Below are 14,202 nucleotides of genomic sequence, written 5' to 3' on the forward strand. Positions count from 1 at the left end.
AAAGGCGTCTCGTGCCCTTCCTCCGGCTCTCCCAGCTCTGGTTGGATGGCAAAAGGGCCAGCAGTCGTGCGGGATCAAGGAAGCCTTGTGGGTAATGGGCAAACGTGAGAGTCAGATTCTCTGTGGTCATTAGGACTACCCTGATTGTCCCAGGTATGGTACACCAGGAGGGGCTTCTCAAACTGCAGTGTGGCTGTGAAGGGCTTGGAGATGTGATGGGAGTCTGGGTTCTAGGTCAGCACATCTAGAGCTGGGGCAGGTTCTGCCTTTCTGTGCCCTTTCAGTTCCTACATGAACCAGAAGGGAAAGTCCGTCTCCCAGTCCAGCTGTATACCCTCCAGTTCTCAAAACTATGTGTGTGGTGGTAAATTTGTGAACAGATCACTGGAAAAGTAAACCATTATTAGAGCTGTACACGACCTCCCTGTCATGTGCAGAATCGTGTGACCCACACCCAAGGCTATGAAGGGGTCCACCAGGGGAGTGACTGCATCTGTCCTGTGGCTGCCGAGTTTACAACGAGGTCCCCATCCAGCACGCTGGGTGTGCGCTGAGCCCCCTCTCCTGGGGAGACTCGGAATCCACGCATTCTACGCCTACAGAGAAAGTAACACACAATTCCCAAAATGGATCTGGGTCCACATGGGGCTTTTTGGTTTAACCCATTCCTAACGTGTCCCCGGAGTTCACACGGCCACGGCATATGTTCCCTGGGATTTGGGGAACGTGACCTCATGTCCGACACAATCTGAAAGGAATGAACACAGAGGTGACCATAGATGACCTTTTTCCACGACGAGCATCCTTGTGGTCTCACGGTCCAGAGATCAGTGCTCTCCGAAGGGCACCAGAGACAGGACGTATGATACCTCAGCTTTCAGGGGACCGTGGCTAGGAGGAACGCGAGATTATTCTTAGTATTTGTATCTACTAGAGACTTAAACTCTATTCTTTTTATAATTTTTTTCCGGACCTGAGCACTATCACTAACTATTTTAATAAGTCTCGTATGATAAAGCATATATTTGACCATATGTTTAAGAGAATTTAAACAAGCGTCAAAGAGACATCTAACCAAAAACCATTTCATAAGTGCAAAAACGGAAACTATTCTCAAAAATACATTTCAGCCATTTGAGGCTTTTATAGGTAGTATCTATAAAGATCTGAAATCCAAGTTCCTATTTTAATTTGGCCATTTTTATAGATTTACAACTACCACCAAAATAACACTTTTTCTATACCTAAAATCATGTGTAACAGAGTATGTTAATCATATTCTCACCAATATTCCAATATCCTACGGCATCAACAAGCCAAAGCCGATGCTCTATTATTTTCTTAAATTATTTCCGACTTCACTGAGGTTTGGTTGACAAAACTTATACATATATTTAGGTTTAACATCATGATATTGGTTCGTTTTCTTAATGTGTGCAAGAAGATGATGATTTAATATACATATCCAACATGAAATGATCGCCACTGTCAAGTGAGTTAACACACCTACCACCTACAGAGTCGTGCTGTGCTGGTGCGGTGAGAACACCTCTGTGTTCAGGATGTGTGGTCTGCGCAGTCCGTTACCGTGCGCTTCTGCGTGAAGGTGTGTTCCTGATGATCTCAAACTCTTTCCCCTGCTGTTTTTTCATCTTTGCCAGACGAGACACTTTGGAGGGAGGGAGGTTCCCAGCCTTGCCTGGAGGCATCCTGAAACCGCACAGGCCCCAGCTGCACCCAGACTAGGGGGCTTGTCCACAGTGGCTGCAGGAGTCTGTCCCAGAGACACTTGCATTGCCCTGAGCATCCCATCTTGACTGGCCAACCAAGGCCGCTCAGGGATCCTGCAGTCCATTCACTAAACGTGTCCCGACCAGCAGACCAAACCTTCAGTGGGAGAGCAGGTGCATTGGCCAGTGCCCGTTCTAGAAAACAAAGCCCTCCATCCTCCCCAGGACTCTAGTGAAGCTCTAGTTCCTGTCGACCGCCTTTCCTCATGGGCCCCCTATGGGAATATCTTTTCCAGAGCAGAGCTGGACTGCTTCAGACTTTGGGGGGCAGCTCTGACCTGGTGCGGTCCATTCCCACTGCTTCCGTGATTCTTGACCTTTGGATCATGAGCGTCAGAGGGAAGACTGACACCTACTTCTGTGGCACCCCGAGCTGTATAATGACGAAATCCCTCATACAACAGGGTTTTAAAAGCTAGTGAAATAAAGTCAGAATTACAAAGGAAATCTACATTTGCTAGGAAGGAAGGATTTGCTCCCTCCATCAATATTGTCCCAGTGCCACCTAATGGAAACATGAAATAAATGTACACTTGAAAATTAAGAAAACAGAGTTTAAGATACTGAGATACTCTATCCAGTTATCAGAAGGCACTTTTTTCTCATGTTTATGCTGTTTTCCCACACTAATGATGATGCACATATTCCTTTTAAATCACCAGGAAAATAAAAATACTTGAGATTTTTACTTTTGTTGTTTTCCAAAACATATAAACATAGAAACTAAAACTTTCTTCATAGTTTAAAAAGACTAGGAAGGAGACACTTCAGTATTTTGAAAACTTTGCTTTAGGGAATATCACAATTTAATATAGCATAAAACAGCATTACCATACATAGTCTTTCATAAGAAGTCGATTGTCAAAGACATTGCAACAGATTTGGGGCGAATTTAGGAAGGTCCTTCTTTGTGGATTTGTTATGGAGGTGACCGTCTTCAGGTGGATGCTGTGAAGGTCATCTGTCCTCAGACTCTTACGAGTCTCGCACCGTAACTCTCCCGAACCTCCGCGTGGTCTGTGTGACTCCGAATAAAACATATAACATTCAGTTGTGTTTTTTGTGATTTTATGTCATTTTCTTTTCACTTTAAGGGACATTTCCTGGTTGCCATCGATGTTGGAGTAAGTGTGCTAATGTACTTATTTGTTCAAATATTATTCTGTCACCCCTTCAGGACAAGGACTCTGTGCTGACTTTCTTCATAGGCCTCCATTTCTCGCAAGAGTAAGACACTCTGTAAGCCACGGGGACAGGATCCCTTGACCAAGCGCACTGACACTCTGGCACTTCAGGTCGTAAACAAGGCAGCTTGGCAACGGGTGTAAACACGTAAACCATGGACACGGCTGAATCTCAGGGTGAAAGTGATTACTCCTGCTGGTCTCTCCTCAGAGTGTCCCAATATTACATTTTCTATTGCTATACTTTAAAAAAATCCCAGATTCTACCTTCTTTGGTATCTAAATTTGCATCCTCACTAGCTCCCTTGACAAATACGTTGATCATTGTGATGTGCAGATAAAACAAGGGGTGTGTTTTCAAGGAGTTCAAAAGATAAACAATGAATCTTGGAACACTGAAAAATAATAAAATAAAATTACAAAATTAAAAAAGAAGAAACCCTAAAAAAGGTGAATGGTAGAAACATTGAAACAGCGGTGGGGGGGTAATTATTTCTATTGTATCACTAAAAAAAAAACCTTCATGTGAAAACTCACGTTAAGACTTCCCAGACCATGGTAATCTGACTGAATAGGGGGGAGACCATGACTGAAGTAATGAGTGAAGCTAAGGCAGGTTGAAACACGTCATATTAGCTAAGTTCCTCAGATAATGTCAAAACCTAAAAATGAGGTACTCAACGTTGGGGATTGGTAGTGGCTTTGTGCCTCCACCAGCTTTGAAGATGGTTTAAGTGTATCTTTAACCTTCATGTGACATTAAGTTCTTCCCATTTCATAAAAAAAAAATGTTGAGGAAGATCCTGAAAGCAAAATACAAAAATTATTGACATAATATCACAAATAAGTACTTACTGATACAGTGTTTCTGCAGAATACACTGCTCATGTTCTGAAAATGTGTCCTTGAATCTCAGATAAGCAGGCTCTCCCAGGAAGTAAGGACCATTTTAAGAATTTTGAAGAGACTGAGAAATTTAGGAAACCAAATAAAAACATGAACATTAAGCATAGGTAGAGTTTTGTGTCTAGGGAAAATGCAAGGTCGCTCTAGATGGTTTTTAGCAATAACAGCGTTTTAAAATTTGCTTTGTGTTCCACATCTTAGAAATATCATTGTATTGAATAAACTGACAAGAAAGAGATTCTAACGTTTATTTCATAGAAATAAAACTTTATTTTTTAAAGATGTATTCATTCATTTTAGGGAGAAACAGTGGGAGAGCAGGAGGAGGGGCAGAGGGAGAGAGAGGCTCTCAAGCAGAGTCCGGCTGTGCCTGGAACCCAGCACCGGGCTCGATCATGGGACCCTGAGATCACGACCTGAGCCCAAACCAAGAGTCAGATGTTTAACTGACTAAGCCGCCCAGGCGCTCCCATAGAAATAAATTTTTCAATAAAAATAAATAAATAAATGGGGCGCCTGGGTGGCTCAGTGGGTTAAAGCCTCTGCCTTCGGCTCAGGTCATGATCCCAGGGTCCTGGGATCGAGCCCCGCATCGGGCTCTCTGCTCTGCAGGGAGCCTGCTTCCTCCTCTCTCTCTCTCTCTCTCTCTCTCTCTCTCTGCCTCTCTGCCTACTTGTGATCTGTCAAATAAATAAATAAAATCTTTAAAAAAAATAAAATAAAATAAATAAATAAATAAATAAATAAATAAATAAAAGCTTCAAAAGGGATGCTAAACTTTGGATGGGGCGGTGCATGGGTGGGAAGAGCATTGCCCATTGACCTTCCCAATGGCCTCCACAGTGACCTGGGACTTGAAAACTTTTAAGAACATCGGGTCGGGTTAAACCTTTCAACACGGATGCAATATTCTTGACAGAGACAGAAAACCTCCTCTAAACCAATTTCACAAGCTAAGTGCCTCCTGCTTGAAGGAGTCGCTAGAAATTGTCATAAAATAGTCCTGGTTTCCCAGGCAATGCTTTGGAGGAGAAGGTGGGACTGACACGCGTCGGGACCTGCAGGGGACACCTACGGAAGTCGGGCTCTAAAGGCCGTCGGCAGGGAGCGGCAGGGCATCCGAAGGCACCACGGATGGAAGTCACCTATGGAAGACGCCTATGGAAAAATCTCTAGAAATTAATATTTTGGTTTTTTAAGAAATAGTTTTATTAAAAATTTCCCAATGTTATGACTTGAAGTCACTAACATTTCTATTTTGTAATAGTTGGGTGTGTCAATCAGTACATCAAACTCAGATTGTTCGATTCTGTGTTTGCTTTAAAACGAAGCCCCCGGGAGCATCTCGGATAGGATTTGCATTCTGTCTGCTTCGTACCAGCAGGCTGACTTCATTTGTTAAACTGCTTGAGGAATATCTATTGATTTTTATCTTTCTTCTCAGCACTAATGTATCCCTTTTGTCAGATTCCTTACAAAATATAACTCAATTTCACTCTAATCTCCTAAACCCAACATGGGATCCCGTTACTCTTGGTGTAAAATGTGTTCCTTTCAACTTATTTCAATTTACATTTTCATTAGACAAGTTCTCAAGTTTTGGAAAAGCATCATTAACAAGTGGGGTTTTCCTAACAAGTTTTTGAATATCAGCATTATATATCTTTCAAATTCAATCTTAGTGCTGACTTAGTTTTGTGTCATCCTATTTTTAGATTCCCCAGAATGCGTGTTTGCTTTCACAGCAGAGTTCAGAGATAGGTCAGTGAAGAGAGAACTTCATGCAAAAATGCTATGGGCTCAGGAGATGCAACAACACGTCTGAGTTCTCACGGGTTGAGGGAAAGCAAGCACACGTCATGCTTGCACGGCCCAGGCTGGAAAGGCAAGTTCAGGCTCAGAGAAATGTTAAGTTCTCCTATCTCCTACCATGAGAACTCTCTCTTCTAATCTCTCTGGATTAGAAGACACTGAGGGCAATGCCCCTTTCAGAATTATCGAAAGACAGGGATGCCTGGGTGGCTCGGGTGGTTAAGTGTCCAACTCTTGGTTTTGTCCCAGGTCGTCACCTCAGGGCCATGAGACCAAGCCCCTCCGTGCGCGGCAAGGAATCTGCGTAAGATTCTTTGTCTCCCTCTCTCTGTCTCTTTCCCTATTTCCGTGTTAGCTCTCTCTCTCTCTCTCCCTAAAATAAATAAATATTTTTTAAATGTTCAGTAAATTAAAACAAAGAAGGTCTTCCCAACAATGATCAAATCTCTAATCAACAATAGGGTATGTTGCAAAAGTCCTGTGGAAACCAGAGCATTCACACTCTTTGTCCTCAAACTGGTCCTCTGCACCCTCCAATGGAGATGCTCCTTGTGACCTGGCCACAAATGAATGTGCCAGGCAGATCCAGAAGAGCGCACATCAGGGTTTGTTTGTTCGTTTATTATAGTAAAAATACGGATACCATAAAATTCACTTCTTAACCATTTCTAAGGGTCCAGTTCAGGGGCATCGAGCACGTTCACAGTGTGGCGCGACCATCCCCACCACGCGACACATACCTCTTCATCTTGCAAACCTGACACTGTGCGCCCTTAAACACTAACTTCCCAACCCTCCTTCCCCAGCTCTAACAACCACCATTCTACTTTCTGTCTCTATGAATCTGACTAGACCGGGGCCCTCATATAAATGGAGTAAAGCAGTATCTGTCCTTTGCTTACTGGGTTTTTTCACTCGGCATAATGTCCTCAAGGCGCATCCTTAAGAAATCTCCCAGAGGTCGCAGGTGTCAGCACGCCCCTCCTTTGCGGGACCGAAGAGCGCTCCGCTCCCTGCATCTAGTACATCTTGCTCGTCCGTTCGTTCCTCTGTTGATGGACACCTGGGATGCCTCTCATGTTAGCTCTTGTGAAAACTGCTGCTCTATATTAGCCAAGCTTTTCAGGATAGTTGATATTTGGTCCATGTCTGCATACCAAGGAATCACTGTATGAACCTGAAAACACAAAATCATGCACACATAAATATATCCCAGAAACCTTTTTAATCAAACCCCCAATGTCCTGGGGATTCCAAAAGGAAAAAAGTCAGAGAAGGTACACTCAGTGTGAGTCAAAACGTAGTAACAGAGTAAAGCTACAGGAGCAATTAGCCTGTTTGCAGGGGTCCTCCTTCGGAATCTCACATGACAGCCACCTCGCTCCATACCAGCAAGGCGTGAAAAGGGGAAGCTGGGGGGGGGGGGTAGATATCCCCTAGCCTTGCTGAATGAACCTTGGTTGCAATGAGGTTGTAAGAGGAACGCGTATCTCTCAGCTCGAGGGTGAACAGGCTGTGCAGACCATGCTGGTTATGGTGACGGCAGGCGAGCGGCTAAGGGGATGCCTAAGTGGGGAGAAAGACTTCCTGGAGGCCCTGGGCTTGAGCTGAGCTCTGAAGGACATGGAGGTGTTTCCCAGAGGAAAAGAAAGGCAAATCTTATTTGAAACAAAAATGGAATATGCAAAGATCTTACCACAAAACAGAGCAAAGTAAATTGAAGAAACTACCAGCTAAATCCAGCTAATGCAGAAAGTGCAAGGTGGAGAAAGATGACCGTGAAAGAGAACGTGGAGTGGGGAGACGCTGCAGGGCACAGTGAGCCGTGAGCAAGACACCTGCCTCCTGTCTCCTGCGGGAAGGACACTGGAGAGTTTTAAGTACAGAAAGGTTACACTGAACTTGGAATTTAGAAATGTCATCCTGTCTAGAGTGAAGAGAAAATGTTCACGTTTGCAGAATTATGAAAACAGTGCTTAGGAGACCAGGAATGGAAGGAGTCCATGACAGTGGACGTCACCCTGGCAGTGGAGAAAAGATAGCCTGCATCTGGGAGCCTCACGAGGGTCCAAGTTCTCGCGGTTGAGTGAATATGGTAAGGTGAGGGGGATGGGTCTGGAGAGAGGAGCTAGCGATGTCACTTAGAGAACAGGAGATGGAAAGGAGACACCTGGAGCAGGACTTTTCCATCCGCATGTCCTTGAAGACATTAGGTAGACAACAAGTCCTATGGTAGAGGGTTCCTGGGGATTGGAGATCCTCAAATTTACTGGACCAGGCTCAGTTTTCTACCAAGGAAACAGGAAATCTGTTTTTGAGAGAAGATCTTTCATGTCTCAACCCTAGAAAGTCTTCCATTTCTGACCTGCGGAGATTGGTCCTCATACCCATGTTCTTCCATCAAGGCTTGGTGCTTCCATCGGAAATTAAGCTGAAGGCATAGCTCTGATGGCATCTAAACTCACTTTCCATCTGTTTTCTTAATTCATGACATTGAGAGAAAAAAAGCTGTTGGCCCACCATGTCCTCTAAAATGAGCTGACTTTTCTCATGACAGCTTTTAAAGTCATTCTTTCTAAAATGTTCTCATTAAAAAGTCCATATTTAAAGATGACATCTTTTTCTCCTTTAGTAGTTTTGTTGTTGTCCGATGCCATTTTCAAATATCCCAAGTGTCATTTTTTAAAGTATTTCTTATTAAATGAAGGGGCAAGTGCTTTAATTTGTCTACCTCCAGTTTATTAAACAAACCACAAAGATACAGAATATACTTTTTTCCATAGAGGTTTTGGGGTTTGAAGATGCTAATCATGAAATATGCATTGGAGAAGAGGTTTCAAGGCAGTGCCCAATCTGTACGCAAAATTCCCATGCTGAAAACTTCAACTATCTCAATCAGATACAAAGTAATGCAGAAAAAAAAAAAAAAATAGAACATCGGAAACCAGAGAGATCTTTCTTCAGGCAGCCTTCTGGGGCCCATAAATCAGTTCTAAAAATGTGCTCCCGGCTACTGCTTGGCTCTCTGAGTTGAAGATCGGAAGCATACTTTTTACCAAATGTGAAAAAATACAGACCAGTTTTACGTTAGAGAAGAAGAGAAAAAGGACTCACTGCTTTGAAATGGTTTTTGGTCCAATTATGACTCAAAACCAGCCTCCATTGCCGCACTTTCTCTTTGGCAGGTAAAGCTTGTAGCTCCCACTGCAGACCTTCATGTTTGCACAGAAGTCACACAAATGCCCAACAGCTGTTGCAAACACTTACACCAGCCTATGTCCCCGTGCACAATGTCTGCCTAGCTTTAGTATGATACTTTACAGCAAAATCACCTTTCGTTAAGGTTAATGATGACTAATTTTCTTAGCTTGGAAAGAGAATAGTTTTCTTGATCTACTGAAAGCTTGCACTGAATTTTGACAACGCCGATCGTAAAATTTCCTCGGGCGTTCGCTGCTGCAGACATTCTTAACCACAAGAAACTTGACATCCACATTGGGTGGGCTCTGCATCAAACTGATGGAACCCAAATTTCTAGGTGAGCAGCTGAAGAGACACGTGTTCCCAGAAATGCCTATTTCTGTCACATAGTGAAGTTTGAAGGTTGCTGATCTAATATGTGGTATTTTCATTGAAATGTAATACAGAGTCAATATTTTGCTAAGAAATTTGAAGCAGATGATTAAAGTTGCAATAATATAGGGAAACTTTGCACTTATTCAATTGTTTAAATCCTTTTGATGTTCTCTTTCTTCTTCTCCTTGAAAGACACTGCTTAGAACATTTTACTGCCCTCTGGGACTCCCACACCTGTAACCACACTTTGTGTCCATGCCAAGACCCTGCCCTCCCCTCCTCTGCGGCAGACTCAGTGTGCACACAGATGCCCAAATGCATCCAGGCTGCCCCTGCAATACCCTGTGCCCATCTGCACTTCCTCATCTCTCCCTAGACTAGTCTAATCTCAACCCTGATTCAAAAGTCCTATCACCTCCTCCAAGTCTCTCCCTAAGAGCCAAGTCCTCCCCATCTGTGAGCTCCTCCAGTATGAGTCCCAACCCCTCCAGAGGACCAACCTAAAACAGGCAAGGTGGGTTTGTGGGTTTCCCTTTACTTTGGACATATCCATGACTTATCTTGCAAGTGCATTACAAACTTTACGAGAAGCATCTCCTCTGAATTCCCAGAAAAATGGGTTTTACTACTCTTCTAACCAGTGGAGGAAGAGGCATCTGATATACAGAGAGATAATAGGAGAGATTATTCAAAGCAGAACCTGATTGGGACGCCTGGGTGGCTCAGTTGGTTAAGCAGCTGCCTTCGGCTCAGGTCATGATCCCAGCGTCCTGGGATCGAGTCCCACATCGGGCTCCTTGCTCAGCGGGGAGCCTGCTTCTCCCTCTACCTCTGCCTGCCATTCTGTCTGCCTGTGCTCGCTCTCTCCCCTTCTCTCTCTCTGATAAATAAATAAAATCTTAAAAAAAAAAAGAACCTGATTAAGTCCCATGTCATTGTAGGTGCTAAAGGCCTGATTCCTACCTAATTTCTAAGCTTCCTGAAAGAGCAGAATATACTCTGCCTCCTGGCACAGTGTTTGACACCAAGTGCTCAATAAATACATTCAGGACTTAATAAAAACAGCACTTCTTCACCACGTCTGAGTTATTGGATTTATCGTCTAACAAAGCAAGTGCCTTCATTGCTTCGAAAGTACAGGGAATGTTACATAGGCCCACTGAAGATGCACCTTCTTTGCACCCCCAATTCTTTGTGTATTATGTATAGGTTACCCTCCTTCATCAGCTACATTAAAGTCTCCCAAATCTGGCTGGGAAGCAGATTTATCTTTAAACACTGTTTTTAAAAAAAAATGTTTTTAAATAAACACTGTTTAAGATAAAATATATATCCTTGACCCCGTTACAGCCTGAATCACGATCTCCAGTGATACAATCTTAACAAAGCGTTTATTGAAATCCAGGCTTTAGGATCATTCCAGAAGATAGAAAAATGGAGAAGTAACAGTGGTCCATTGTCTGCAAATCTTAGAAATTAAATGGGGCTATGGGTGTTCATACAAATAAGTAGGTCAATATAATCCTGTGTTGTTTCATCAAGACATAAGAAGGGCATCCAGTCTAGACTGAAGAGAGGGAAAATAGGTGGTCTTGGAAAGCACCCTGGAGGAGGTGAGGGCTGGCTTGAACCTAAACTAGCCAGGGGTCATCTAAGAGGAAAAGATGGTTCCTAGGAAAAATGGGTGGAATATTCTAAAGTAGAACAGTAAAAGAGAACATGAAGTTTCCAGGGAAAGAAATAAAAACAATCTGGAATGAATAGAGCATAGATTACCAATGGTGGCTGAGCGGGCTGAGTCAAGAGAGGGACCTGGATGAGGGTCAGAGGGGCCAGGTAATCCGTGCTCTGTGATTTGGGTTTTATGCTGACAATGATATGGATCTCCACCAGGCTGTGAAGCCAAAAAGAGACACGCTGAGATCTGAATTTAGAAATATTGCTCTGGCTACACAACAGAGAGAAGTTTAACGTGACACGCCCACATGCAGACAGAGAGATTCTCAGGAATCCTGATGTAGCAGGTGATGAGGTCAGTGAAGAGCTTCTCAGCACAGAGGTAGGAATTCAAGCTGCAGGTGGGGATGGAACTGGGCTGGCAGTGTTCATTGTGACAGGACGAAGATCAGGGGAGCATTGGCAGCCTAGCAACATGTGGCAAGTGGGCAAAGGAAGAAAACCACAAAAAAGGGTCTGAAGGGTAACCCTATAGAGGCAGGTGGGAAATGAACTGAAATCAGCATCATAGAGCCTGAAACACAGATGCCATTAACGTGGGTACAAGCAACCAGATCTGGACATGCAGATGTATGTTTTCCTATAGTACATGTTTATCACCATATGTAAAAAGTTTTGAAAATTCAACATGTCCAGGCATATAAATTTATTCTTCTCAATCATACATGTTTCCCATCATAAACCTGGTTTTTAAAATATGGTTTTCCACAAGTAAGTGAAACCATATGATAATTGACTTTCTCTACTTGACTTATTTCATTCAGCATAATCTCCTTCAGTCTCATCCATGTTGATACAAAAGTTAGGTTTGGGGAAGGAGTCAAGATGGCGGAGAAGTAGCAGGCTGAGACTACATCAGGTAGCAGGAGATCAGCTAGATAGCTTCTTACCATTGCAAACACCTACAAATCCAATGGGAAATCGAAGGGAAGAAGAGCAACAATTCTCCAAACAATTTTCAAAAACAGAAAATTGGTCACTTTCTGGAAGGTAGGACATGCGAAGAAGTGAATCCAAAGTGACAGGAAGATAGACCACGGGAGAAGGGGCCGGCTCCTGGCAAGCAGCAGAGCAATGGAGCACAAAATCAGGACTTTTAAAAGTCTTCTCCACAGAGGGACATTGCTCCAGAGGCTAAACAGGGGGGAAGCCCACGCAGGGTCAGCGTAATCCCAGGTCCTGCGGGGTCACAGAAGGACCGGGGGTGTCTGAGTGTCACAGAGTTCGGAGGTATTAGATAGGGGAAGCCGGCTACAGTGACAGAGCTGAGGAGTGAGCTCTCAACTCGGGGTTACCTTGAACTGGTCACAGGCTGGGTGAGCTCGGAACACGGCCAGAGGCCACAGAGATGGAAGTGACCGGGTACTTTTCTCCAAGTGCGAGAGATTGAGCGCTTTCCTCCAAACAAAAGGCCAGGGAGACGGGGGCGGTTGGGCACTTTTCTCTGAGGGCGCACTGAGGAGTGGGATCCCGAGCTTTCAGCTCCTCTGGCCAGAGATTGGGAGGCCGCCATCTTCCTTCCCGTCATCCAGAACTCTACAGAAACTGCTCAGAGAACAAAAGCTCCCGAAAGAAAACCCGAGTGGATTACTTAGCCTGGTCCCTGGTAAGGGCTGGGCAATTCCACCTGGAACAAAAACCTTGAGAATCACTACACCAGGCCCCTCCCCCAGAAGATCAACAAGAAACCCAGACAAGACCACCTTCACTCATCAAGGAGAACAGAATTCCAGAGGAGGATAAAGCAAATCTTTTCTGGACGAAATGACAAGGCAGAAAAACTCACCACAAAAAAAAAAAAAAAAAAAAAAAAAAAAAAAGAACAAGATACAGTACCAAAGTCTGGGGACCTAATCAATAAGATATTGGTAATATGACAGATCTAGAGTTCAGAATGATGATTCTGAAGGTTCTAGCCAGGCTCAAAAAAGGCATAGAAGATATTAAAGAAACCCTCTCCAGAGACAAAAAAGCCCTCTCTGGAGAAATAAAAGAACTAAGATCTAACCAAGTTGAAATTAAAAAAGCTATTAGTGAGGTACAATAAAAAATGGAAGCTCTCACTGCTAGGATAAATGAGGCAAAAGAAAGAATTGGTGACATAGAAGACCAAATGACAGAGAATAAAGAAGCTAAGCAAAAGAGGGATAAACAGCTACTGGACCATGAGGGGAAAATTTGAGAGATAAGTGACACCATAAGGCGACACAACATTAGAATAATTGGGATTCCAGAAGAAGAAGAAAGAGAGAGGGGAGAAGAAGGTATATTGGAGAGAATTATTGGGGAGAATTTCCCTAATATGGCAAAGGGAACAAATATCAAAATCCAGGAGATGCTAAGAAGGCCCCTCAAAATCCATAAAAATAGGTCCACACCTCATTATCTGATAGTAAAATTTACAAGTCTTAGCGACAAAGAGAAAATCCTGAAAACAGCCCAGGAAAAGAAATCTGTAACATACAAGGGTAAAAACATTAGATTGACAGTGGACCTATCCACAGAGACCTGGCAGGCCAGAAAGAACGGGCATGATATATTCAGAACAGTAAATGAGAAAAACATGCAGCCAAGAGTACTATATCCAGCTAGGCTATCATTGAAAATAGAAGGAGAGATAAAAAGCTTCCAGGACAAACAAAAATTGAAAGAATTTGAAAACACCAAACCAGATCTACAGGAAATATTGAAAGGGGTCCTCTAAGCAAAGAGAGACCCTAAGAGTAGTAGATCAGAAAGAAACAGAGACAATATACAGTAACAGTCACCTTACAGGCAATACAATGGCACTAAATTCATATCTCCCAATAGTTACACTGAATGTTAATGGGCTAAATGCCCCAATCAAAAGACACAGGGTATCAGAATGGATAAAAAAAAAAACAAAACCCATCAATATGCTGCCTACAAGAAACTCATTTTAGACCTGAAGAAACCTTCAGATTTAAAGTGAGGGGGTGGGAAACAATGTACCATGCTATTGGACATTAGAAGAAAGCCGGGGTGGCAGTCCTTATATCAGATCAATTAGATTTTAAGCCAAAGACTATAATAAGAGATGAGGAAGGACACTATATCATACTCAAAGGGTCTGTCCAACAAGAAGACCTAACAATTTTAAATATCTATGCCCCTAACATGGAAGCAGCCAACTATAGAAACCAATTAATAACAAAATCAAAAAATTACATCAACAA

General features: G+C 43.2%; 1 long non-coding RNA gene across 1 annotated transcript in view; it reads right to left on the reverse strand.

Moving 5' to 3' along the window:
* Nucleotides 1-2,461: 2,461 nt before the first annotated feature.
* LOC309855344 overlaps nucleotides 2,462-14,202 on the reverse strand; it is a 34,690-nt gene continuing 22,949 nt past the window's right edge. The window contains exons 2-4 of the long non-coding RNA XR_014306734.1: nucleotides 6,595-6,869; nucleotides 3,830-3,941; nucleotides 2,462-3,369 (exon numbers count right to left, since the gene is read on the reverse strand). This is a non-coding gene — a long non-coding RNA (uncharacterized lncRNA). The remainder of the gene's footprint in view (nucleotides 3,370-3,829; nucleotides 3,942-6,594; nucleotides 6,870-14,202) is intronic.

Source organism: Mustela nivalis (assembly GCF_964662115.1).
Source record: "Mustela nivalis genome assembly, chromosome: 20".
Lineage (NCBI taxonomy): Eukaryota > Metazoa > Chordata > Mammalia > Carnivora > Mustelidae > Mustela > Mustela nivalis.